The sequence below is a fragment of the Orbicella franksi genome, chromosome 2 (assembly GCF_964199315.1).
Source record: "Orbicella franksi chromosome 2, jaOrbFran1.1, whole genome shotgun sequence".
Lineage (NCBI taxonomy): Eukaryota > Metazoa > Cnidaria > Anthozoa > Scleractinia > Merulinidae > Orbicella > Orbicella franksi.
Window position 1 is genome coordinate 9,714,131 of NC_138146.1, and position 25,771 is coordinate 9,739,901.

The 25,771-nt window shown below is 38.1% G+C and overlaps 1 long non-coding RNA gene across 1 annotated transcript; it reads left to right on the forward strand.

Annotated features, from left to right (window-relative positions):
- Positions 1-17,640: 17,640 nt before the first annotated feature.
- On the forward strand, positions 17,641-24,070 carry LOC145477985 (uncharacterized). Its single transcript, XR_014048172.1, has 2 exons — positions 17,641-17,973; positions 22,063-24,070. It is a non-coding gene; the product is annotated as an uncharacterized LOC145477985 (long non-coding RNA).
- The last annotated feature ends 1,701 nt before the right edge of the window (positions 24,071-25,771 follow it).

Genomic DNA, 25,771 nt, shown 5'->3' on the forward strand with positions numbered 1-25,771 from the left:
AAGTCAAGTTTGTCGATAAAAGTCGATAATCACAAGGTTTTCAACTGATTATCGATTTTATCGACAAAAATGCAGACAAATGTTTCAATCAGCTACAAAATTCAAGTAATCCAATAATAGCTCCAATGACTTTTTTTATGCCGAGTGTAAACAGCTCTAAAGTAAACCTGTATGACAATAAACTTGCAAGGATTGAAATTGGTCACAGTTCAAGAAATTCGGGTTTAGTTCAGGATGTCAACAAATCAATTTTACCATTCTTGTGACAGTTTGAACTTTCGAGCCTTTATTCTGTGTGATATTTCTTTGCTTCTATCAGTATTAGCAATGATTTCTACCGATTTTAAAGTAAGCTTAAAGTAATCTCCTGGACACAATCATGAAAACAAATGTACAATATATTTCCCTGAATGTTCCCTACCAAGCACTGAGTCTCTAAAAATAAATTAAAATAGGTCACCATACTTGCAAAAGAGATATGATGTACCAGTCTTACCCTATTTTGCTAGTTCTTATAAATAGTACTATTCATTTATTTTATCACTCCACATTACATTTTGTGGTGCCCAGTCAAGTAGAATTTTATCTAAATTCTCAAAACTTTCCGCCATTTTAAAACGCAGAGGGAAAAACTCTGTATTATGTGATGTCAGTCGTGCGTCTGTCCTCCAATAGATCATAGGTGAGAACCAATCAAAATGGGAGAATAACTTGGGTTATCATATAAAATAATCCAAATGACATACAATCAAAGTTTTCCTCAAGTTGTTGGATTTTAAGGTCTTAATTTGTGTCCACGAGTAATGATTTTGCCTTGGATGCTATTGATTGAGTGTAAAATTTTGCACTTGAAGGGTTCGCAATATAGTGCTAAGGAATCACCAGTAAAGGTCAGGGTTGTTTGCCCTTCTTTTCTTCTTTTCCTCTGTTGTTGACTGGCTTCCTTTAAGCTGTTTGTTATGAAGCAATGTTTTGTAGACATGCAATGTATATAGTCATCATGTGAGGCTACTTCAAGAAGTGCTTGCCTAGGTTTCCATTTCTATGCGGCTGGTTCAATTAGTACATAATAGGGATACATGCCAATGCCTTGTCATGTCTTCATTAGGTGGCATTGCTATTTTCTCTTTGTGCCAGCTCTTGTGTGAGGAGCATTGCCATTCTTGTTATCTTCTGGAGAATTTATTCATGTTTTTGGATACTTGGGTTTTTTGCTCTTTTAATGTGTAAAAACAACTAAAGAAGGGGAAAACGGTTTGTTTATCTACTTGTATTTTTATTCTCAAGGATGTCTTTTATCACTTGGTAAATATGATGTAGTTCTCACCAGCTAAACTTTGCCACTAGAGATTCAGTTTGTTCTGTTTTGGTTTCATTGTCAGTTGAAAATAATAGACTTTAAAAACCTAGGTCTTGATAAGATAGTTGTACTCTTGCAGTTGTTTCTGATTGAATTTTGTTTTCTTTTAAATTTCCCTTTACTGAAGAACAGCTTTTAATCTACAAGGCTGCATGTTATTTTAAAACAGTCAGTCTAACTTAAAGTATAATTGCATTTGTGGGATTTTGTGTTTAATAATAATGCTTTGAATGTTTGTTTTTGCAGTAATGGATGATCATCATGGTTTGGATGAGGGAAAACATACACAAACCGAAGAAAGGCTTAGTAGAAAAGGGACTAGGGATGGTGAGCATCAGTCCTTGCTATTATATATATGTATCAGTTGCCACTTGTTGATAACTTTTTTTGAGTTGTGTCTTGCCAAAATAATTCATTTTTTTGTCACCTGTATGTAAATGGGTCTTAATTGTAATGGCAGCACTTTCTCAAGAATTTTAGGGCTTATGTCCTTATATAATGCTTCAATAGCTTAGCTGGTTAGCTGGTTAGCTTATGAGTTTTTTTCTTGTACACTAAGTACTCCTGTCCAGCAATACTAAGGAGAACATTGCAAACCAAATGTGTCAGAGAAAGCCAACTTATAGTTTTGGCTATTATTTTACACATCTTCTTTGAACCTAAAATCCAGGATAAAAGAGTAGGGACACGAAGCAATTTCTCCCCTCCCCCCACTTTCAATATTGATAATCAGGTGATTTTTTTACCTTTTTGTTGGAAAAATGCGATATTTTCCAACATTGATTAGGGGGAAGGGGAATACGTAATACAGCTCAAGTGTCCCAACTACTTTTGGACGGGATTGTCTGAAAGAGATATGCGAGGAATTTTCCAATGAAGGTAACGCCAGCGATTGTCATGGCGTCACAATATTTTAGAGTTCAATTTCGGTTCAATGATGTACACTTTGTTTCTGGAAATTGGACAGAACTTTTCTACATTAATCTAGATTAAGGCCTGGTGCAGATATTTGTGGAATATAACTTGTAACCGCCTGTAGCAAAATGAAATTTGCGACTTGCTTCAAGCAAAATGGCATTTAAGGAAAGGTTAGAACTCCGTGTCCATTATTTAGGACATTTTCCAGGATTATCAATTTGCAAAGTAGCAGATCTTTGTGTTGTTTAACGGAATAATGTTAAATAAATTGATTTAAACCCAATGAAATGCTTATCTGTGTACAGTAATTAGATATATCACCATTGCACGCGACACAACAACTTCCAGGTTCCATGTGTTTTATTAACGCGCATGAATAACCACAATGGTTAACCACAACGGTTAACCACAACGGTAAACCATTTGTAAGTCAGTGTTTTGCAACCTAACCTTCCCTGTTCTTCCCAACTGGCAGAAGGTTCAAAAATTTCTCACTTCACATCATTTGAAATGCAGAATGGAAGCAATTTGGTGGCAAAATAGTGGAGTTTGCTACTTGAAATATGGTTAACCGTTTGCCGGAGACAATAAGTTAACTACGTAACTACCTTTCTATTTCAGTTGAACGGTTTACCATATAAAACTTCTCGCAAAGCTCTCTATTGCTAGTTCATAATCCTAGACAATGTTAAATGGTTTTTCGTAATTCCTGTAAAGCGGAAAAAGGTATAATTCGAATGACACGTGTATGGCAAGCCGTTAGTAGCAAAATTAATCCTTGCAATATATGTTTAATCCTTTACATAACGGTTTTATTTAAAGATAGAAAAAGGCATTCAATCCAATGGTAAATAAAATTTTTGGTTCAATTCAATCTTTTAATTTTCATGATTCAATCCAACACCTGAAATATTGATTCAATCCAATACCTAAAATATTGATTCAATCCAATACCTGGAATATTGATTCAATCCAATACATCGAATATTGATGCAATCCAATACCTGAAATATTGATTCAATCCAATACCTCAAATATTGATTCAATCCAATACCTCAAATATTGATGCAATCTTCCTGGGCCGAGCGCGGCCAACAGGAACGAGAGTAACTGAGCACTAGAGAGCACTGAAAACATGGCGGGCGAAGGAGAACTAGATTTAGAAGTTGAGTTTCCTAAGTTTCTTGCAGACATCTTGGATAAAATGGAAATAATTTTTGAGAATTTTGACTCAGAAGTTGGAATCATGGAAGACCATTTCTTAAAATTCCTGTTGAGGTGCTCGAGGAACTTTGAGGACTAGGATTCATCTGGACAACGATAACAAAGATGATTGGAGTTTGGAGATGGACAATTCACAGAAGATTGACAGAGTATGGCTGAGAAGATATGAGGGGTTTCAACAGCTTACCTGATAAGGAACCGAAATCATTCAAGAGTATGGATATAATTTCATTGCAGGTTTCTTTAAGTCCATTGGGTTACGGGTTCAACGGAGAGGAATAAGAGAAAGGTTAGCAAAATTAGATTCCCAAAATACTGTCTTGAGATGGGGTGCGTAAATTCGCTTTGGCATCTGGATGGACATCACTCTCTGATCCGATGGAAAATACTAATTCGGCTGTATAGACGGATTTTCTCGGAGAATAATGTTTTTGAAATGTAGTGCCAACAATAAAGCAGAAACAGTTCTTGAATTGTTTCTGGATGCTGTTAAGAGAGACGGAGAATTTTGGCCTTCGAGAGTACGAGTAGATCATGGTGTTGAAAACGTTGGTGTGTGCGATACAATGGAGCAGGTTAGAAGAGAGGAGAGGGGCAGCTTCACTGCCGGGCCATCAACACAATCAACGAATTGAAAGATTGTGGAGGGATGTTTCCGTTGTGCTTCCCACTTGTACTTTTACACTTTTTGTAGTATGGAATTGTCAGGCATCCTGGACACTGATAATTCAGTGCATCTTTCCACCTTACACTTAGTTTTTCAACCAAGGATAAACCTTGCTCTTTGCCAGTTCACTGAAGCTTTCAACCACCAAAATGTAAGAACAGAAAAAAAACTGGTCACCATACCAAATGTGGCTTAATCATATGATGCAGCCTGAAAACCCCCTTTCAAATGGAAAGTCATATGATTTTGAATACTATGGTGATGATCCTGATGGTCCAACTCCATTGGGCAGTAATAACAATGTTGTAGTTGAAGAAATTGACCTGGGACAACATGATTCAGTGCAGTCATTTGTATTGGAAAGGCTAGATCCCTTAAGATAATCAAGTCAAATGGGAGTAGACATCTTCCAAGAGGCTCTAGAACTAGTGACAGTTAAACTTGGGCAACTGACAATTGCATAATACTACATGTGTGTGGGCTGGGTAAAGGAGATTATGGCCCTTAAAGTATTTTTGCAACTCAATTCACAACAGAAAACCTCACCCTGTATCAAGTAAATTATTTTCTCATCTTCCTTTTCATTGATATACAAAACTCAGAAACTGTTTGAATTACATAATGCCTAACTTCTAGCAACACAACTAAACTGAAGAGAAATCAGGGCATTTGATAACTGCCATGTGCACTACTCTGCCTTGTAGATTTTTCAGGTGCTTATCAAAACAGATGTTAAAATGTTGTAAGGTTAATTTGTTATCTTATTTTCAAAAGTACCCAGGACACAAGACTAACCTCTTGGTGCACTGGCATAATGGCTACTAACAGGACTCATGTCACTAGCCAAAACTAACTTTGCACCAGCCAGGCTTTTTCATACACAGCTTCACTGACTTTTTTATAAGAGTGGTCAATCTTGAACATTTCTTGTTGCATCAAAAATGTTAATAATAATCACTAAGAAAATTTCACTCCCACAAACACGAATCCTGCTTTTCTTGAATATGCTTATGTTCAATCTCTGATGTACTTTTATCAGTGTTGCCATTTTCTTTTATCTCCCTTTAATAGTTAAATATTTATCATATGCTTATTGAGGCAATTATTTCCATGAAATCCACTCATAGTTTCCTTGTTTTCATTAGTTTCTATTCTCTTCAGTTTTACTTTGTCAGGATAATTCTCAATTTTGTTTTCATCCAGTAGACCAGTACTCCATTCCATCATGATTGTCACAATGGCTAGTGAAAGTGCAAAATCTACTATTCAAAACTTAAATGTGTGGCTAGTTGGCAGTAGTGTTAGCCTTGAGCCCTGGGTACCCGATAATATTCACAACAAATTGGTGCCATGTTTGTCATAGAATATCAAGAAAAACATCGTTTTTAGGAAAGAAGTACCACATGTGGGTTAAATAATGCAAAACATGAGACAACAACATTGAAAAACTTAAAACACATCCCAATGTTCAATGATTGCTCTCTTGTAAAATGTAAAGGTTCTTATTTCAAAAATAACTTAAAGCCAGGTTTACACAAGCAGTTTTTGTGAGAAACATGTTTGACTGTGCACACGGCACAGCAAAAATTTTGTTTAAAGTTCAAAGTTTAGTGTGCCAGTAGTGATTGGACAGCAGAAATATGCACAATACCAAAGACCAATGTGGTAGCAAAATTTGCCACAGTTTATGTTATTTGCCACAAAAAGCTAGCAAACACAGCCTTTAATAAACCAATATGTTTGTCACATAAAAATTGGTTAACTTACATCTACAAAAGCAGCAGTAATGGAATCAAACTTTTCCGTGTCCCTTGTGTCTCGGTTGTAGCAATGTCTCATTTACCTAAGCAGACTAATGGTTTGATCAAGAACTTCGGCGTGCGCTTCTGCAACTTCTGAGTCAAAATTCTCAAAAATTATTCCCGTTTTATCCAAGATGTCTGCAAGAAACTTAAGAAACTCAACTTCTAAATCTAGTTCTCCTTCGCCCGCCATGTTTTCAGTGCTCTCTAGCGGCAGGTTTCTTTCACAGGTCACAGGTCACAGGTCACAGGTCACAGGTCACAATCAAAACACTCAGTAAAATTTCGCGATGTAACAATTACTGAGATTCCCGAGAAGTTTATCGATGTTTCCATGCAACAAACCCTAACTAAAAATGTTTTGCTCTATAATTTTAATGAAAAACAACAACAACAACAACAACAACAAAACATCATAAAACAGATGCATACAAGTGCGTCCCAAGTGCAACTATAAGAACTCTTTCTTGAAAAAAAAAGGCGCATAGGGGAAATCATTTGTAGCACTGAAATTAAAAAAAGAATTTGATCCAAAGAAAGCTAAGACTTATAACTGTTGAAAACATAAATTGTTTTTAGCCTTTCAATATAATATGAAAACGAAAGAGGCTTACACTGATCCGTGAATTATGCATTTACTTACGCGTGATTTGTGAACCAACGACTTTTGCGGGAATAATTGTTCACTTTTTTTGGAGATTTTAGCATCATTAAAGCTCGTAAACTACAGTAAACTAGATGTAAAACCTGTCCATTCCACGCGACTGAGAACTAACCACAGCGACAGTGAACCAGGAGGACCTAGAATGTAGTCTGTCACGATGTGTCACACATGCACACGGCATTTCGATGCATCAAAATGGACGGTTCTGTATGTTTTGCGAAACGTGGATAGAATTTGTATTTTTATGTAACGCATGATTTAGCCTTTGCATTTTTACGTGAAAAGTGATTTTTTCTGTTAACGTGAAGCTGCTTTCGAATTTTTTGCGATGCGTGAAAAGGCCGATTACTTATGCGTGAAATTGTTTTCAGAGTAGGTATAGGGGACCCTCTTGTTTCTGTTTAGTACATACTCGTTGTATAGATTTAAAAAAATATATATAGAAATAAAACAGTTCAATTTGCTATCATAATGAATTATCTTATTACGATAAAATATATTAACACTATATGTTTGAAAGCTATATTTCAACCCATTTCGTTTATATACCACCCCTAGAAATTTTTTAATTAAAATTATAGAGTAAAACATTTTTAGTTAGGGTTTGTTGCATGGAAACATCGATAAACTTCTCGGGAATCTCAGTAATTGTTACATCGCGAAATTTACTGAGTGTTTTGATTGTGACCTGTGACCTGTGAAAGAAACCTGCCCTGTCACAGTGATATGTGTATCCCCGCACACATATCACTAGTGATATGTGTATCCCCTCCAAAATGGCGGCCAGTGATATGTGTATCCCCCACCCCCCTCCCCTCTACTTTAAATAGCAATATCCTCCTTGAAAGCACTCTCGTCGTCCGGTCCCTTACTGGACGAACGACTAACCCAAACAGACTTTAAACGCAAATCTCAATTTTTGTAGTTGAAAAAGCTTACGTATCTGCTGCTGGAATTGTGTTCTTATCCTAACTGGTTTTCTGCGAGCAGGATACAATGAATTTAAAGTTGAACACCAAATGGATCTAGATATATTTCAATTTGAGTTTCACGGCACGGGATTTCTAGGACGATATTAATTGCGCGGTGAATTACTAGCAATTTTGCTAGCAAGTTTCATAATAATCGACGTTTATTCTTCGGTAGATAGCCTAGATAACGGCTGTCTTCAGGGGATACACATATCACTGCGCCATGTAATAATTAGTGATATGTGTATCCCCTGTATGCAGTCTTATACAACCGAGGTCAGTGAAACTCCAGAACTCCCAAGCTATGAATAAATGCCGGGTGTGAATATTTCTAGCAAGTCGGTTTTGACAATGCAAATGTAATGGGCATTTTTCTTCTTGGGTAGAAAGCCAATATAACAGCTGTGTCCATAGGGATACACATATCACTAGTTCATGAAATAATCAGTGATATGTGTATCCCTTATTATCCCGTGCACGCGTGCACGCGTGTTAGTGGAATAATCGAGTTTCAAACTCCAGTAAACCCAAGCCGTGTAAAAATGTCGGGTGCTAATATTGCCTGCAGTTTTGACAAGGTTGATGCGCTATATTATAACAGTTGTGTTTATGGGGATACACATATCACTGCGCCATGAAATAATTAGTGATATGTGTATCCCCTGCACGCGATTTCAGCTTAGATATTTAGACATTCGAGTTGGAAACTCCGCAAACCTCAACCTTGGTATAAACGTCGTCGCGAGTAGGCAGCCAGTACATTTCGGCAATAATTGGCCCTTTTTTCGATTAGGTAGAAAGCCAATGTAACGGCTGTGTTTAGGGGATACACAGATCACTGCGCCATGAAATAATTAGTGATATGTTTATCCGCTGTTCGAAGTTTTAGTCAGATACACAGTCGAGTCGGTTGGAACTCGACCAAACTCCAGGAATCCTAAGCTGCTCCATTGGGCGCGAATTAATTTCTGGTTTCTCCTACTCTTTACAGCGAGCCGCCATTTTGTTCGTTGAATGCCTAGGTGAGTATCAGTGTTTTGTGTATCCCCACGGGGGATACACATATCACTAGTGATATGTGTGCGGGGATACACATATCACGGGGATACACATATCACTGTGACACCGGCTCTCTAGTGCTCAGTTACTCTCGTTCCTGTTGGCCGCGCTCGGCCCAGGAAGATTACATCAATATTTCACTAGGGTTGGTAACGCTACCTGACAAATAGGGGCGTCTGACATATAGGGGCGTCTGACATATAGGGGCGCTATATCAAAATACCAAAAGTTTATCATTACCTCTGCATGGTTAATGTGTCACACTACCAATAAATGGTTTGTGTTAAAATGACAGCTTTTGACTTCTAGTCAGTAGCGACTATTAGAGGAAGGAGAAGACTAATAATAAATCGGTTTGCTGAGCTGAGGTTCGAAGAATGGAGGTGTCAAGAAATCTAGATTCACTAGATCCACAAATTCAAGTCTCAGTATAAATAATGTGGAGCATTTTTCAGGATTTCGTAATTCTTAAGAGATCTATAAATGGCTGAAGTCTCCTACACGTATTGCCACTGAAGTTCAGTAAACTTTAATTTGAATGGGGCGATCTGTTTCTCAAATTGTTACAGAATTGATCCAAATAACTTAAGCCACGCGCGGATCTGGGCTGTTGGGTTTTGGTGAATTCATAAATGCTTCATGTTTTCAAAATTGATTAATTTATCTCGTACTCTCTTTCGCAGCCGTTATTGCGAAGGAATCTGCATCGTATCTATGACGGGAAAAATACAATACTGATCGTTTTAAATGTCACGCAATAAAAAAATAAATACAACACCAATACAGTACCAGTGGATAAAGTCAAGAAATAGATAAAGAAGATCATTATTTTTCTTAGTGTTAGGTCTTTGCGTTTTCCCAGACTTAAGACATTCGTATAACTGTTTCGCACGAAATTACGGAGCTCACAGTATGGAAACGCCGTGTTGGAATACTTTCGTGGTCAACCAATATGGCGGCCGGAAATAATCTGGAGCTTATTTTCGCTATCTAGGCTACTGATTATCTGTATTGAAAAAAGGAGCATTTACAATTAAGCACTTTTCCTAATGCTCTAACTTCTAAAAAGGCTAAATAACTTGAGATAGTTATATATTTTTCTACAAACGCGATCGTAACTCCGTGTCACGCTCAACTGCCATCAAAATACGCGTGGTTGAAGTGTAAACAGATATAAATTAACCGTCTCTTATGCCTGGCTCTCAAGTTTTGTTTTACGTGCACGTATTTAGAGAGGTAAGATTGGAGAATATTAATAATTCCCATTTACGACAAACAGCATATATTAATGTTTCGGCATTTCTCTTGTATACTTCACGCACCTGACATATAGGGGTACATGACAAATAGGGGCATCTGACATATAGGGGCATCTGACATATAGGGGCGTCTGACATATAGGGGCACATGACATATAGGGGCATCTGACATATAGGGGCATCTGACATATAGGGGCATCTGACAAATAGGGGCGTCTGACATATAGGGGCATCTGACATATAGGGGCGTCTGACAAATAGGGGCGTCTTACAAATAGGAGCATCTGACATATAGGGGCACATGACATATAGGGGCATCTGACATATAGGGGCATCTGACAAATAGGGTCATCTGACATATAGGGGCACATGACATATAGGGGCATCTGACATATAGGGGCACATGACATATAGGGGCATCTGACATATAGGGGCATCTGACAAATAGGGGCGTTTGACAAATAGGGGCGTCTGACATATAGGGGCATCTGACATATAGGGGCATCTGACAAATAGGGTCATCTGACATATAGGGGCGTCTGACATATAGGGGCATCTGACATATAGGGGCACATGACATAGGGGCATCTGACATATAGGGGCATCTGACAAATAGGGGCGTTTGACAAATAGGGGCGTCTGACATATAGGGGCATCTGACATATAGGGGCATCTGACATATAGGGGCGTCTTACAAATAGGTGCATCTGACAAATAGGGGCATCTGACATATAGGGGCATCTGACATATAGGGGCACATGACATATAGGGGCATCTGACATATAGGGGCATCTGGCAAATAGGGTCTTCTGACATATAGGGGGATCTAACAAATAGGGGCATCTGACATATACGGGCATCTAGCATGTAGGGGCATCTGACAAATAGGGACACATGACATATAGGGGCATCTGACAAATAGGGGCGTGTGACAGATAGGGGCGTCTGACATATAGGGGCGTCTGACATATAGGGGCACATGACATATAGGGGCATCTGACATATAGGGGCATCTGACAAATAGGGGCGTTTGACAAATAGGGGCGTCTGACATATAGGGGCATCTGACATATAGGGGCATCTGACATATAGGGGCATCTGACATATAGGGGCGTCTTACAAATAGGTGCATCTGACGTATAGGGGCATCTGACATATAGGGGCACATGACATATAGGGGCATCTGGCATATAGGGGCATCTGGCAAATAGGGTCTTCTGACATATAGGGGGATCTAACAAATAGGGGCATCTGACATGTACAGGCGTCTAACATAAAGGGGCATCTGACAAATAGGGGCACATAGGGGCATCTGACAAATAGGGGCACATGACATATAGGGGCATCTGACATATAGGGGCATCTGACAAATAGGGGCGTGTGACAGATAGGGGCGTCTGACATATAGGGGCATCTGACGATTAGGGGCATCTGACATATCGGGGCGTCTGATATATAGGAGTGTGAGATATTGGCGATGCCGGTTTCTAAGAGTTGATCGGACATCATAGTTTTTTTCCACCAAATGTACTCTGTTGCCATTCATTATCTTTTGAAAGTGGACACTCTCGTAAGCGGACAGCTCTAGTTACTACCGCCGTCACAAAACCCTGTTTGAACACCCATACAAACTCTGTATTGAGTAATTCCCGCCAACGGAAGCTTTATGTGAAAATTCTCTCATTTATATCTCGCGCGCCTTCCAGCTACTGTACTTAGCTCATGCTCACCCATATTACATTTGAAACTGAGACAATTTCTGATCTTTTACTTTGTGTGAAAAAGTTTCTCAGTTCAATCATTCGCCCTCTCTAAACTGTACTTAGCTTGTTTTTCCCATCAAAACGGGGCCCATTTGCGTTGGAAAGACAATTACGGTTTTTTTACTTTTTGTGAAAGAGTCTCTCATTTCAATCATTCGCTCGCTGCACAATCTACTTAGCTAACGCTTCCCCATGAAAACGGGGCCCACTGTTACATTTGAAAGATAATTACGGATTTTTTACTTTGTGTGAGTCACATTTCAATCAATCGCCCTATATAAGCTGTACTTAGCTAATGCTCCCCGTGAAAACGGGGCCCATTTTCATTTGAAAGACAAGTACCGTAAGGATTTTTTACTTTGTGTTAAAAAGTCCCTCATTTCAATCATTCGCCCTCTAAAAACTGTACTTAGTTAGCGCTCCCACTTCAAATCGGGGCCCACTTTCATTTGGAAGACAAGTTCTGATTTTTGACTTTGTGTGAAAAAATCTCTCAGTTTAATCATTCGCCCTCTACGTAATGTACTTACTTGGCGCTCCCACATCAAATCGGGGTCCATTTCCATTTGGAAGACAATTGCGGATTTTTTACCTTGTGTGAAAAAGTCTCTCATTTCAATCTTTCGCCCTCTATATACTGCACTTAGCTAGCGCTCCTCCATCAAACGGGGCCATCTACATTTAAAAGACAACTACGGATTTTTTTACTTTTTGTGAAAAAGTCGCTCATTTTAATCATTCGCCCTCTCCATAATGTACTTACCCGGCGTTCCCACATCAAACCGGGGTCCATTTTCATTTGGAAGACGATTGCGGATTTTTTACTTTGAGTAAAAAAGTCTCTTATTTCAATCTTTCGCGCTCTATATGCTATGCTTAGCTAGCGCCTTTCTATGAAAACGGTCCCTATTTTCATTTGAAAGACAACTACAGATTTTTTTACTTTTTGTGAAGAAGTCGCTCATTTCAATCATTCACCCTCTATATACTGTACTTAGCTAGCGCTCCCACTTCAAATCGGGGCCCATTTTCATTTGGAAGACAAGTACTGATTTTTGACTTTGTGTGAAAAAATCTCTCATTTTAATCATTTGCCCTCTACATAATGTACTGGATGTCATCATGCAGATTAAGCAGGCCATTTCCAAGGACGACGAAAAGGTTAAGAAGGCATTTAACAAGAGTTGGGGTCGCTCTGGTGGATGGGTATCTGGGACTTGTCAGCACGGCGTTATCTACGCTTTGAAGTTTGTTCTGCGCGCAGAAAGTCCAAGGGATTACATTGATCTTATTTTGTCTATGGCACACCAGCCAAATATCGTGGTAAGTGATATGGCCAACATGCTAGTTGCACGTGGACAAAAGAGAAACAGAGAAATGTTTAGCCCGCACAACGGTATGGTTGCTGAACCGACTAAAGAAAATGTGCAAGAGGTACTTGAAGGAAAACTGGAAGTATCGTTGCCATGGTTAAACGACAACTACGTAGGTGGAAATGACAAAGGCAGTACTACAAAGGTGCACCCGGTGACTGGAAGCGATAAGCATTTATGTCTCTTTGATCGATTGCACGAAAGAAACGCAAAGAAAGATGAAGAGGCATTGAAACGAGTAAGGAATATTAAGGAAGTGAAAGGAAACCTTAACACGCAGAAAGATGAGCAGCTCCATCTCCTATACAATCACGACACTAGATATTTAAACCAGATGAAACCAGTAAACCACATTTTTCTATTTCGTTCAAACATTGACATTCATAGTGAAAGGATCAACCGACGTCAAAAAGACGGACTTAGAGCTGCTTTTAAACACCAGATCAAAGTCGATGAAAACGGTTGTGCTGTCCTAGATAAAACGAACAAAATAGTTGTTAAGAGGAAGGGGCATCAGAAGCGGAATATTGCAGGTGAGATGGATGACGATGCTCAACAAGCCACTCCAAAGAAGATGAAGTCTGAATCGTGCGACCCATCAGGCTCAGGTTCAAGAAATCAACCGACAGCTGCCCAACAAGCCACTCCAAAGAAGATGGAGCCTGAATCGTCCGACCCATCAGGTTCAAGTTCAGGGAATCGACCAACAGCTGCCCAACAAGCCACTCCGAAGATAACGAGACCTGAATCTTCCGACCCATCAGTCTCGGGTACAAAAGATCAACCCACTGATAACCAACAAGCCACTACGGAGAAGATGAAACCTAAATCACCCCAGTCATCAGACTTAGGCACTCAGAATGGCCCCATTGACGTTGATGCAACTTTACAGCGCCCGCTATCTTTGGCAGATTGTTACTGGATCAAAGATTTGGGCCTTAAGAATCGGGACAAATACCCCATCATGAATGACTACTGGATAAATGATTGATTCATCAATGCGGCAATGAAACTGATGAGGAAGATAGCACCGAATTTTGCCGGTCTGGCAGACGTTATCCTAGCAAAGAAAGATGGTTTTCCCCCTTCGCTCTCTATAGACGGATTTGTTCAAATTGTAAATGTGCGGGGCAACCACTGGATAACTTTGTCTAAAGCGCAAAATCTCAGGGTAGAAGTCTCCATATACGATAGCCTTCACGGGGTGGACAAAAATAAAGATAGAAAGATTAGGTACCCCATAAGCGTTGAACAGAGCGTTTGCCAAATAATGCAGCCTCCCAAAGAGGTAACCTTTTTGGTTGACGACGTGCAACAACAGGAAGGAGGGAATGACTGTGGTTTATTTGCAATCGCCTTTGCGACATTGCTGTGCGTGGGACGAGATCCAGCGAGAGAGCGTTTTGATCAAAAAATCATGCGTCAAGAGTTACTTAAGAGCTTCGAAGAAGAAGACATGGCTTTGTTCGTCGAGAAAGCCTGCAGCACTTCCAAAAAAAGACACGGATATTCTTTATGCGTGGCGCTGTCCTGTTCACTGCCACTGTAGAATGCCTGACGATGGCAGTGAGATGGTGCTATGTATTGCCTGCAAACGTTGGTTTCACGGTAAGTGCGAAATGGGTAATTTTAACAATCCACAGTGGCGGTACAAACCGTGCCAAGATGTCTTCGAAAGGGAGCAAAAGAAGGAAACTGAAAGGAAAAAAAAAACGAAGGCAAAGTGCAGCAACTACGGCGTGTGGCAGCAAATTACCCGGTAGAACGTAAGCGCGTTCAAGAGCTGTACACGGCAATTGCTGGAATTTACGAAGACTTTCCTTTCCCAGATGGCAAAACTCACATCGGATGCATGCTGCTGAAGACCACGCAAGCGTAACCAAAGACACGACTAGGAAGCTTGGTTGTACGCATTATCTCCACACCCCTAAGTACGACTTCCTCATTGTCATCTTTCACGAGGAGTTAGAGACAGATGCATCATTTTTGAGTGTTGTCATACACGAAATGGCACACGGTGAACAAGGTGCAATTTCTACATCTCAACAACCTCACGGTAAATTATTCAAAAAGATTGGAAAACGTCTTATCCAGTGTGTAAAAAGTAAACAGGCCGAATTACCAAAACCTTACAGTAATGTAGAAATAAACGAGGTCACTGTTCTTACGGCAAAGTGTTAAGGGTTTCCCTCCTTTTTAGCATTATCTTGATGTATGTAGTAAAGACATGCCTACTGTTGAGAAGAACAGCAGAATGCCGAAAACGCGGAAAAGTGTACATAGCTGACTCCTGAATTGCTTAATTAGCCTTCAGTTGAGAAGAACAGCAGAATAGTGCTGACTCCTGAAGTTTTTTTCATTAGCATTCAGTTGAGAAGATCAGCAGAATAATGCTGACTCCTGAAGTGCCTTAATTAGCCTTCAGTTGAGAAGAACAGCAGACTTGATCACACTTTAAAAGCATTGCAATGGTGAGTGACCAAGACCGTCCAACCATTCCGCATGATGGATTATGCTCGCCTGCCATGACTTGCATGTAAGAGGAAAGACATGTTTCACGGGCAAGGAAAAACAAATCGAAAAGTTCAATTTCAAATTGTCTTTCTTTCAGGTAAGCAAGACCTCGAAAATGTCGGGAGTCCAAGCGCGTGAAAGTAAGAATATGTTAAAGTTATTTTAGGCAATGCAGCACTAATCAATGTAGTAGTTTAAATTATAGCAATGTTGATTCAACTTTCTGGCACTGAAGTAGAATACAATGCCCCTATTTGTAAGACGCCCCTATTTGTCTGATGCCCCTATTTGTCAGATGCCCCTATTTGTCAGATGCCCCTATATGTCAGATGCCCCTATTTGTCAGACGCCCATATTTGTCAGATGCCCCCATATGCCAGATGCACCTATTTGTAAGACGCCCCTATATGTCAGATGCCCCTATTTGTCAGATGCCCCTATTTGTCAGATGCACCTATTTGTAAGACGCCCCTATTTGTCAGACACCCCTATCTGTCAGATGCCCCTATTTGTCAGATGCCCCTATATGTCAGATGCCCCTATTTGTCAGACGCCCCTATTTGTCAGATGCCCTTATATGTCAGACGCCCCTATTTGTCAGATGTCTCGAATTTTACCTCTCTAAATACGTGTACGTAGACAAAACTTGAGAGCCAGGCATAAGAGATGGTAAATTTATATCTGTTTACAATTCAAACAGAGTATTTTGATGGCAGTGGAGCGTGACATAGAGCTACGATCGCGTTTGTAGAAAAATATATAACTATCTCAAGTTTTTTAGCCTTTTTAGAAGTTGGAGCATTAGGAAATGTGCTTAATTGCAAATGCTCGTTTGTTCAATACAGATAATCGATCGCCTAAATAGCTAAAGTAAGTTCCAGATGTTTAAAATATTTCCGGCCGCCATATTTAGTTGACCACGAAGGTAATCCAACACGGCGTTTCCGTACTGTGGGCTCCGTAAAGTTCTGTGAAAAATTTATACGAATGTCTTAAGTTTGGGAAAACGTAAAGACCTAACACTAAGAAAAATAATGATCTTCTTTATCTATTTCTTGACTTTATCCACTAGTACTGTATTGGTGTTGTATTTATTTTTTTATTGCGTGACATTGAAAACGATCAGTATTGTATTTTTCCCGTCATAGATACGATGCAGATTCCTTCGCAATAAAGGCTGCGAAAGAGACTACGCGATAAATTAATCAATTTTGAAAACATGAAGCATTTATGAATTCACCAAAACCTAACAGCCCAATCCGCGCGTGGCTTAAGTTATTTGGATCAATTCTGTAACAATTTGAGAAACAGATCGCCCCATTCAAATTAAAGTTTACTGAACTTGAGTCGCAATACATGTAGGAGACTTCGGCCATTTATGACTCTCTTAAGAATTATGAAATCCTGAAAAATATTCCGAATTTAGAAAGTTTAGGACTTAACAAATACTGACAAAGAAAGCATTCGTTGTAGTGGATCTAGGTGGATCTTTCTCGACACCTCCATTCTTCGAACCTCAACTCAGCGAACCAATTCATTGTTAGTCTTTTCCTTCCCCCAGAAGTCAAAAGCTGTCGTTTTAACACTTTTATAAGTCCAAAGCTGTCATTTTAAACCTTTTATTAGTAGTGTGACACATTAACCATGCAGAGGTAATGATAAACTTTTGGTATTTTGATATAGCGCCCCTATATGTCAGACGCCCCTATATGTCAGACGCCCCTATTTGTCAGGTAGCGTTACCAACGCCGTTCCAATATTTGAGGTATTGGATTGAATCAATATAATTGAGGTATTGGATTGAATCAATATTTCAGGTATTGGATTGCATCAATATTCAATGTATTGGATTAATCAATATTCCAGGTATTGGATTGAATCAATATTTTAGGTATTGGATTGAATCAATATTTTAGGTATTGGATTGAATCGTGAAAATTAAAAGATTGAATTGAACCAAAATTTTATTTACCATTGGATTGAATGCCTTTTTCTATCTTTAAATAAAACCATTATTTAAAGGATTAAACATATATTGCAAGGATTTCATTTTGCTACAAACGGCTTGCCATACACGTGGCAGTTTGGAACCAAAATGTTTTACCAGAATAGTTAACCGTAAGGGTCAATCGCGGTAGTTAAACTTCTGAAGCCGAGAACACACCTCACTTTATAGGCATTCCAGTATTAGGTAGCAGCAACGCTTTATTGCTGTCCACAGATAAACTCTGCGAAACGGCGAGGACAAGGACAAATATCCACTTGCTCGGTACCTACTGTTTCAACCAAAGTTGCATCATTTCTGTTTTGCGCGAATCAACCAGACCTCTAAAGACGTAGACGCCTACCGTAGAAGGTCATTTAGGAAGATGACTTTATGTTTCTTAGTGCCCACCCAGGTAAAACTTGCCATTGTATGCTGTTCTTTTTAGTGGCGCTCGTTAGCTCTACCCGCAAGACGGTACAACTCCCCTCTTCTCCAGCCTTTGTTAGAGCAAGTGATGTGACATTCTTTAAATTCTTCTTTCAGACAATGCCAGACAAAAGAGTTGGGACACGAAGCAATTTCTCCCCTCCCCCCACTTTCAATGTTGATAATCAGGTGATTTTTTTCCCTTTTTGTTGGAAAAAACGCAATATTTTCCAATGTTGATTATGGGGGAAGGGGAATATGTGATACAGCTCAAGTGTCCCAACTACTTTTGGCCGGGATTGTAGATAAATTAGCCAGTTTCTAATTTTTAATTCCTTTTCATCGCACTATGAAGGCTTAAAATTTAGCACAGGGAGTGTTTAGTAGATGGAGTTTGATTGTACAGTACCACTTTAATGCATAGCTTAATATCCTTGTGTATCCATTAAACTAGTCAAAAACCCATTGTCTCCACTAGAACAAAATAATTTTGTTTTTAAAATTGATAGAAAATAAAATTCTCAACTTACCGGTAGTTTGGGAAGTTCTGTGGTATATTATAGGTTAAGGTATAGATATATGGCAGTGATACAAGCAATTTTTGCTGCATGTTACATGGAAGATATTTGCATATTATGTAGTTACTTAAGCATTTGTCACAGCACACATATTTTTTCTATTGTTTGTTGTGACTCTTATTTAAAACCCCAAAAGCTGTGAACAAGGCAGCTTGTAGGAAGTTGAGCTTTCTGTGTTAGCAAATAACAACCTTAACTTTTGAAGTGCCATTTACAAAGTAACCAATAGCACTTAAATGACAAAACTGGTAAACCATATATATACAATATTGTCCCTACTGTATTCTACATGTATACTTACAGCCTGCAAAGCACTCACTTTCTTTCCTGCAATGGTTTGGGGCACAACAAAGATAAATGAATTAAGAGAGGTTGACAGCTATTAATGCAGTGTTCAACACTACCTTTCTTGCTAATTTGCCCTTTGGGTAACTAGTTCTGTTTTTGTTGGTTCCCAATGTGTCTTTTTAGTTGCCTATAGCTAGTAGACTTTTGTTGCCCATTAGCACTCATGAGAAAATTTCAACTTGCAGAAATGCTCAGCTTTATTTTATAAACTTGCCTTCTTGTTTTGGTGTTGCAACAGTGATTCATTGGGTAATTAATCAGTCATAGAGCACAACCTTCACAAGATTTTAAACATCCATGAACTGTGCCCACACATTTTGATGAGACTCCACTTTTCTGAGAAATAGACCCAGTGAAGCACTTTTACTGGTCAAATATGATGAACCAGCTGTCATGAATGAAAACATAATTCATGCCCTGTACAAAGCACATCATTATCATTAATATTATTGTTATTATTTTTGTTGTCATTGTTGTTGTTTTTATTATTGCTATTTTTATTTATTATTATTGTTATTATTGATAATTGTCTTTTTAACTATATATTAAGGAACTGCAAAAAGATGGCTCAGCCTGTACCTGTAGTACCCATTTTGTATTTGTAATCATAGAACAACAAAACTGCTTCTCTCCGACTCACCAGAGATCAGTTGGGGAGTAGCTTACAATCCTGACAACAGTGCCCCATTTCTTTTTGAGTCACAACAGTAAAACTTGTAACCAAAATATTGCAGTATCGTGCAATTTGTGTGGAAAGACTTTGACACAAAAGTTATTTCCAAATACTGTTGCAAAATGTATCTTTGAAAATTCAAAGAGGTTATCAAGCATTTTATAGTGTTTTGAGAACTAGGGATTAATGCTTTTTATGGTTTGGACAATCACTAATTGACTAGCCACTTTGATTAGCAAGCTTTGGGGCAAGCTTCTCACAAAATTTGGGTTTGTGGCTTGTTTTGGAAATGACAGTCAATTATATAGAAACTTTCAGTGAATGTTAGAGTTGAGTTTACATGTCTTTGACCTTAACACTTCTGAACTTCTGCTCAAATGATTTCCCTGAAACTTGGGCATGGTTTGTATTAAGTGAAAATAAGCTGGTTCCAGAAATTGAGTAAAAGTATGCCAACAAAATTTTTTTACCGGTAGTGTTGTTGTCCAAAAAATGGGGTCCAGTCAAACACCAGTAAGAATAAAAATATTATCTCCAGTAAATGGAGTTAAGTTACATTATCACCGAGTGAAAGACAAAAATATTTCCCAAAATTTCTTAGCCAACACTTCAAAACCCCAAAATTTGTGTTGCAAACTTTGACATGGATGAGTGTGCCCAGAATAACTGCAAGTAATGATGAAATGGGATCAATAGTCAGAATAACCATGATAAGAATGGTGTTATCTTTTTGATACAATAGTAATAACAAACAGTGGGGCTTGACTTTTCAAAATTACAGAAAAACACAAATTGCATCCAGGGCCACCTGATCACAGTTTTCATGCAACATACATTTAAATAGAAAGGAATTTTTAGCCAAATTAACTTTAACTAAAAATAACAGACACTTTTTAAAAATAAAGTGGTTGGCTATTAAACAGTTAAAACACAGTTCCTTTATATTGCTATATGTGGAAACATAAAAAATGAAAAGGGTTTGTCAAACGCAACTCGATACACCACCACCACCACCCACATATGGTGCTCTCCCATGTAGATGTGGAAGGAAAACAACTTGTTTTCACTCTGACAGGAATTGGAGTTTGTAAGCCCTGACAGCAAGCCCTGACAGTTGTTCAGATTGTTTTCTTAGGAGTTAATGACGATAAATTGATCAACACCAAATTAATTAAGAGAGCACTCAACAAGCAAATTGATGGCATTTTGTTGGGTTCTTCATTAGGCCATTGTTTTTTTTTTTTATCATGACAGAACTCAAAAACGATATTGTTCGTAAAATGCTTGACAGTGGCCTTATAAATGAGTAGTTTTATGGACATTATTTTGGAGATGTGCTGCTGATGGACAAACCAAATAAATCTGACATGTTTTACGGTCAACAAATTTGAAGATATAATGGCATGGTCCATGGCATGGTGACATCTCTCTGAAAAGAACATCCATTGACATTTATAGGAAGCACACAAACACTGGACAGAATGTCTTGTTTCCTAGTCGTGAACGTTGGCCTCGCAAAATTGCTTGGGTTAGAGCCTTGTTGCACCAGGCTTCTTGTATATGTGCAATAGACTCTCTCTTTCAGAAACAAATAACAATGATTAAAACATTCCTGTTAGGGAATGGCTTTCCTAAATCTATGGCTTCTAAACTTGTAACGAAGGTGTTTCAGAACGTAGAACATCTTATCCCAATAACAACAGGACTATGAGTTTTAAGGATTTTATATTCTAATGTGGGGTTTGGGACCAGCACTAGTTTTGCTAGCCCAATGATATAATTTTTAAAGCAGATGGGAACTCCTCTGGGGGCCTGTCCAGGAATCCCCATCAATGTCCCAGACCAAAAATGACATGTACTTTATTACCTCATCTCATACAGGAAGTAAGTGATGTCTGAACAGTTTTCATTGAAGTTCCTTGAAACCAGAACCAGAGTATTAACAATATTACAAACAACACAACAAAGAAAGTACAGCTAGGATGCAAAACAGAGCACAGTGATGCAAACCCAAATGCAAGTTAATTTTGAAACCAAATTAAAAATTGCTATATAAAATGAGATGGGTAACTGCAATCACAACTGATGGTTTGCTATTTGCATGAAAAATTAGCAGACATTAAGTTGAAGGAAGTGAGTTTATAGAGAAGTCCATTTGCATCATATTAATCAAAAACTGGTTTTCTTATTTAGGTATAGAAATACAGTATGCATATTTATAATTTGAATTATAAAAATATTACTGTTGTACTTTAGATTATAATTCCAAAGCTCTTTTTAAAAACTGATTTCAGTTTCATTAGGTTGTTTGGTGCTTTGGGCCCAAAACAGCAGCCTGAAAACGGTCCCTGTAAGTTGACAAGCCCTTGAGTAGCCAGGAAGTTTCAAGAAATAGGCCCCTTCACAGAAAGTGTCAGTTTTCCACAATATTGTTGTGTCTATTAATGTAGTAAATCCCTCTCCATATTTTTAATAGCCTGGCCAAACCATACCTGGAGGCATTAGATGATATGATCAATGAGGAGGAAGGGGAGTTAGAAGACGACGAAGAAAAAGAAGAAGAAGGACAACAGAATCAAGAAGAACAAGAGGAAGGGCAAGAAGAACAAGACAATGATGATGAAAACCTCTACAGAAAGTTAATAGAGGATGAGTTTAGTGACAGTGATGTAGAATAATCAGTATTTATTTTGCAGATTTTTTAAATTTTTATCACAGACAGACAGACAGTATTTCTTTCACAGATGTATTAATAAGTAGTAATTAAGTAAATAGAGGATGAATCTGAAATTGTTTTGATTGTTCTACATTTACAACAGCTTATTCAAATTAGCCCAAGCTCAAAGGCTGAAGAAAATATGTCATTACTTTTTTTACTAAATGAACCACAAATCACTATGTTGTCTGTGAATAGTTTTGTTGGATCTAGATTTAAGGGACAAAAGAGTGACAGAACTTTTCATCTTTGTTATAACAACCCAGTCACAGTCATGCATGACTAACTGTGGCCACCTTCCATGGTTTAAATAAGCTAATCAAAATGCATGAACTAGGTATGGTGAAAATATCAAGCATCATGTAACCTGTTGATCAGTCGACAACTTCACCTCTCACATTTCTTTTCATAATTTTGGATTTGCCAGGTTTGAATGGAAGCCATAAGAAAGTTGTTGAAAACATATCAAAAAATAGGTCCGCAATGCGTACTTGTGTGGGATTTCAGTCAAATAAACGTTGATGATTAGCATTACAGCAAATGTAATACATTTTGTCATGTTATAGTGATAAATGTTGAGTAAAGATTCTGTAGAATCCCAAGCTGCAGACGAGAAAACGGTTAGGGGAGAAACATGTTTGGACTTCTAGTTTCGAGGAAATTAGGGGTGCTTAGTGACCATTTGTCAGAATAAATCGGTTGGGATGACCGGTGAATAATTGTAACAGCTTTTCTAAAATCAGCAAACCAGCCCAACGAGATGGCGCTTACCATTTGCAGCTGTTTTCGGTTGATGAGAGACTGGAGACTGGAAAGTTTAGCAAATGGTAAGGAAATTTTCACTGTTCCGTTCGGAATGGAAAAAGAGGACTACCTCTGAAGGTAGTCTACAATTTCTGAATGGATTTTGCGGAAAATTAGGGTGCTTACCATTTAGCAAAAAAATCTGGAAATTTTGGTTGAAAGTGAAATGGAACGGAAATTTTCGTGGAAAATCCGTTCGGAAATTGTAGACTACCTCCAGAGGTAGTCCTATTTTTCCGGTCGGAACGGAACGGCAGAAATTTCCTTACCATTTGCTTAACTTCCCAGTCTTCAGTCTCTCATCAGCCAACACAATTACGGGAAATCGAATTGCAAATGGTAAGCGTCATCTCGTTCGGTTGGTTTGCTGATTTTGGAGAAACCCTAATTACCATAATCCATCGGTCCCAACCAGTTTATTCTGACAAATGGTAAGCACCCTTACTGTTCCATTTGACTTTCAACAGAAATTTCTGGATTTTTTTGCTCAATGGTAAGCACCATAGCTCTCTTAGGGTGCGGTTACACAGGGCTCTTTTTGTCGCGGTAAGTGACCCTTTTACGATGGGAAACTGCATTTAGTGAGTGTTACCAATATTTCCCTGAGGTAAATTTCCCGTGGTAAATATTTATGGATTCGTCAAAAAGATCACACAAAGACCACAAAGCGTCCATGACATTAAATGTGGTGTTGTTTAATGTCCAAGGTATAAGAGCCAATCATGATTCTCCATTTAAATGGTTTTCCTTCGTGACATTTTACTTTAATAAACTTTAAGATTGTAGCAGATGTGGTAAAATTGCATTGTAAATCCAGTAGGAAGAAAAGCATATTGTTACGATGCCTGTTCTGATAAGATGGTTGTAAGGGGAATGATGATCAGAAGAAAATTATGTTCATAATAATTGCTCTGCATGAAAAGTACATCTACATTGTACATGTACCTTGGTTTTGGCATATGAATTCAAATGAAGATTACAGAGTTAAATATAGAAGTGGAGTGTTCCTCTTTCCATTCCTCATTGATCTTCACTGCTTTGGTTTCTAAGTTCTTGTTTAAGACTTAACTTCCACAGAAACTCTCGGAAGACCATTGCTTAGTTCCATTTTTAGAGTTTTATGCTGTATGTAACAGCTTTTGGTACATGTACATCATGTGTCTTTTCATGTCTAGTGAAATGCCACCATTGTTAATGTAGACCTCCATACTGCTTTGATTGGATCTGTTTGAAACAAGACAAAGATAATAAAATTATTCACAGTGATAGTTACTTGCAATAAATTAAGAAGCAATATAAGTGTCACCATAAGAAAGAATTATGCCGCTTCAGTATCAAACAAGATAGTGATTGTTTATATTGTGGAAATGAAGACTCCATCGAACATACCTTTATTAACTGCCAATTTTCAAAAGCTTTCCAGCGAAGAGTTATTCAATGGTTCAGTAACGTTAATTATACTAAACACCTGTCTGTTAGAGAAACTTTATTTGGCCTTTTTCCCACCTCTTCAATTGCAAACAAAACTCTGTCAAGAAAACTCTATTATACCATGTTGTATAATATGCGCTATTACATATACACCAGCAAACTCCACAATAGCTCAATTACTCTCTCTGATTTTGTCACTAAATTAAACACAAAATATAACGTTGAAGAACATAGACTAAAATTCATCTAATAGTTAAATATCGTAAAGAAGATGCTCCTTCAAGGGCACCGTTCTAGTCTAATTAGTTAGTTTTATTTATTTAGTGTTTTAAGGGTAGATATCTCTTTTCCCTTGGGTAGGTGGTATACATAATGATATTGGAACATTTAAATAGAACTGAATTGCAATGTTTTTTGGTCTTGTAAGTAGTGTGTATGTGTACTTGACAGACACACCATGTTGTAAATAATGTTTGTATTTTGAAATAAAGCATATGCCGTAAAAAAAAAAATAAGATAAGTGTCACCATACTGTTGATTAAAGAGGGCTTAACTTTGTAATTTTAATGCAAATGTTAAGTTTCAGTGAGTTGTGGTTACAAGATACAGTGTAACGGTGGGTGTTTAAACAAGACTTTTATGGGGCAGGGTGTAAGGGGTGGGGGTTGAAGACTTTAATCTGTGGATGGTGCTTGTAAAAGGCAGTAGTTTGTGGATTTCCTCAAGCATAAAATTGGCTGCCTTAAAATGCAATGTTGTTTGTGTTTGAATGCAGTTGCTAGCTAAATATATGTATCTTAGAAACTTAATCAAACTCTGTGCTGATGGGAAATTGATCAATAGCATTTGTTTATTTTGCCTTTGTAACAATACAAATCTCAAGATTATAGTGGTTTTACAACACAGGCTAAAAACAGGCCCTAAAATATAATTTTCGAAAATGTTTGGATAAAGCAACGGTTTGTATCATCCGTGAGCATTGCAGATAATTCAAGCCAATTAATTCAAGGTCACAAGTCAGATTGTTTTGGCTCATTCCTGTGTATAAAGATCTATAAGATTCCAGTTGATAGTGATAATGGTAATTATACCTGCTCATGAAAACACCAGTTGTATAAATTCCAGTCTAGCCATAAATAAAATAAAGGATGTGTAATCTTTGTCGTAACTGAATTATGTTATTGAACTAGTATGAGGTCCGTGTTGGTGAAACATTGGTCGAGTTCTTCACCTT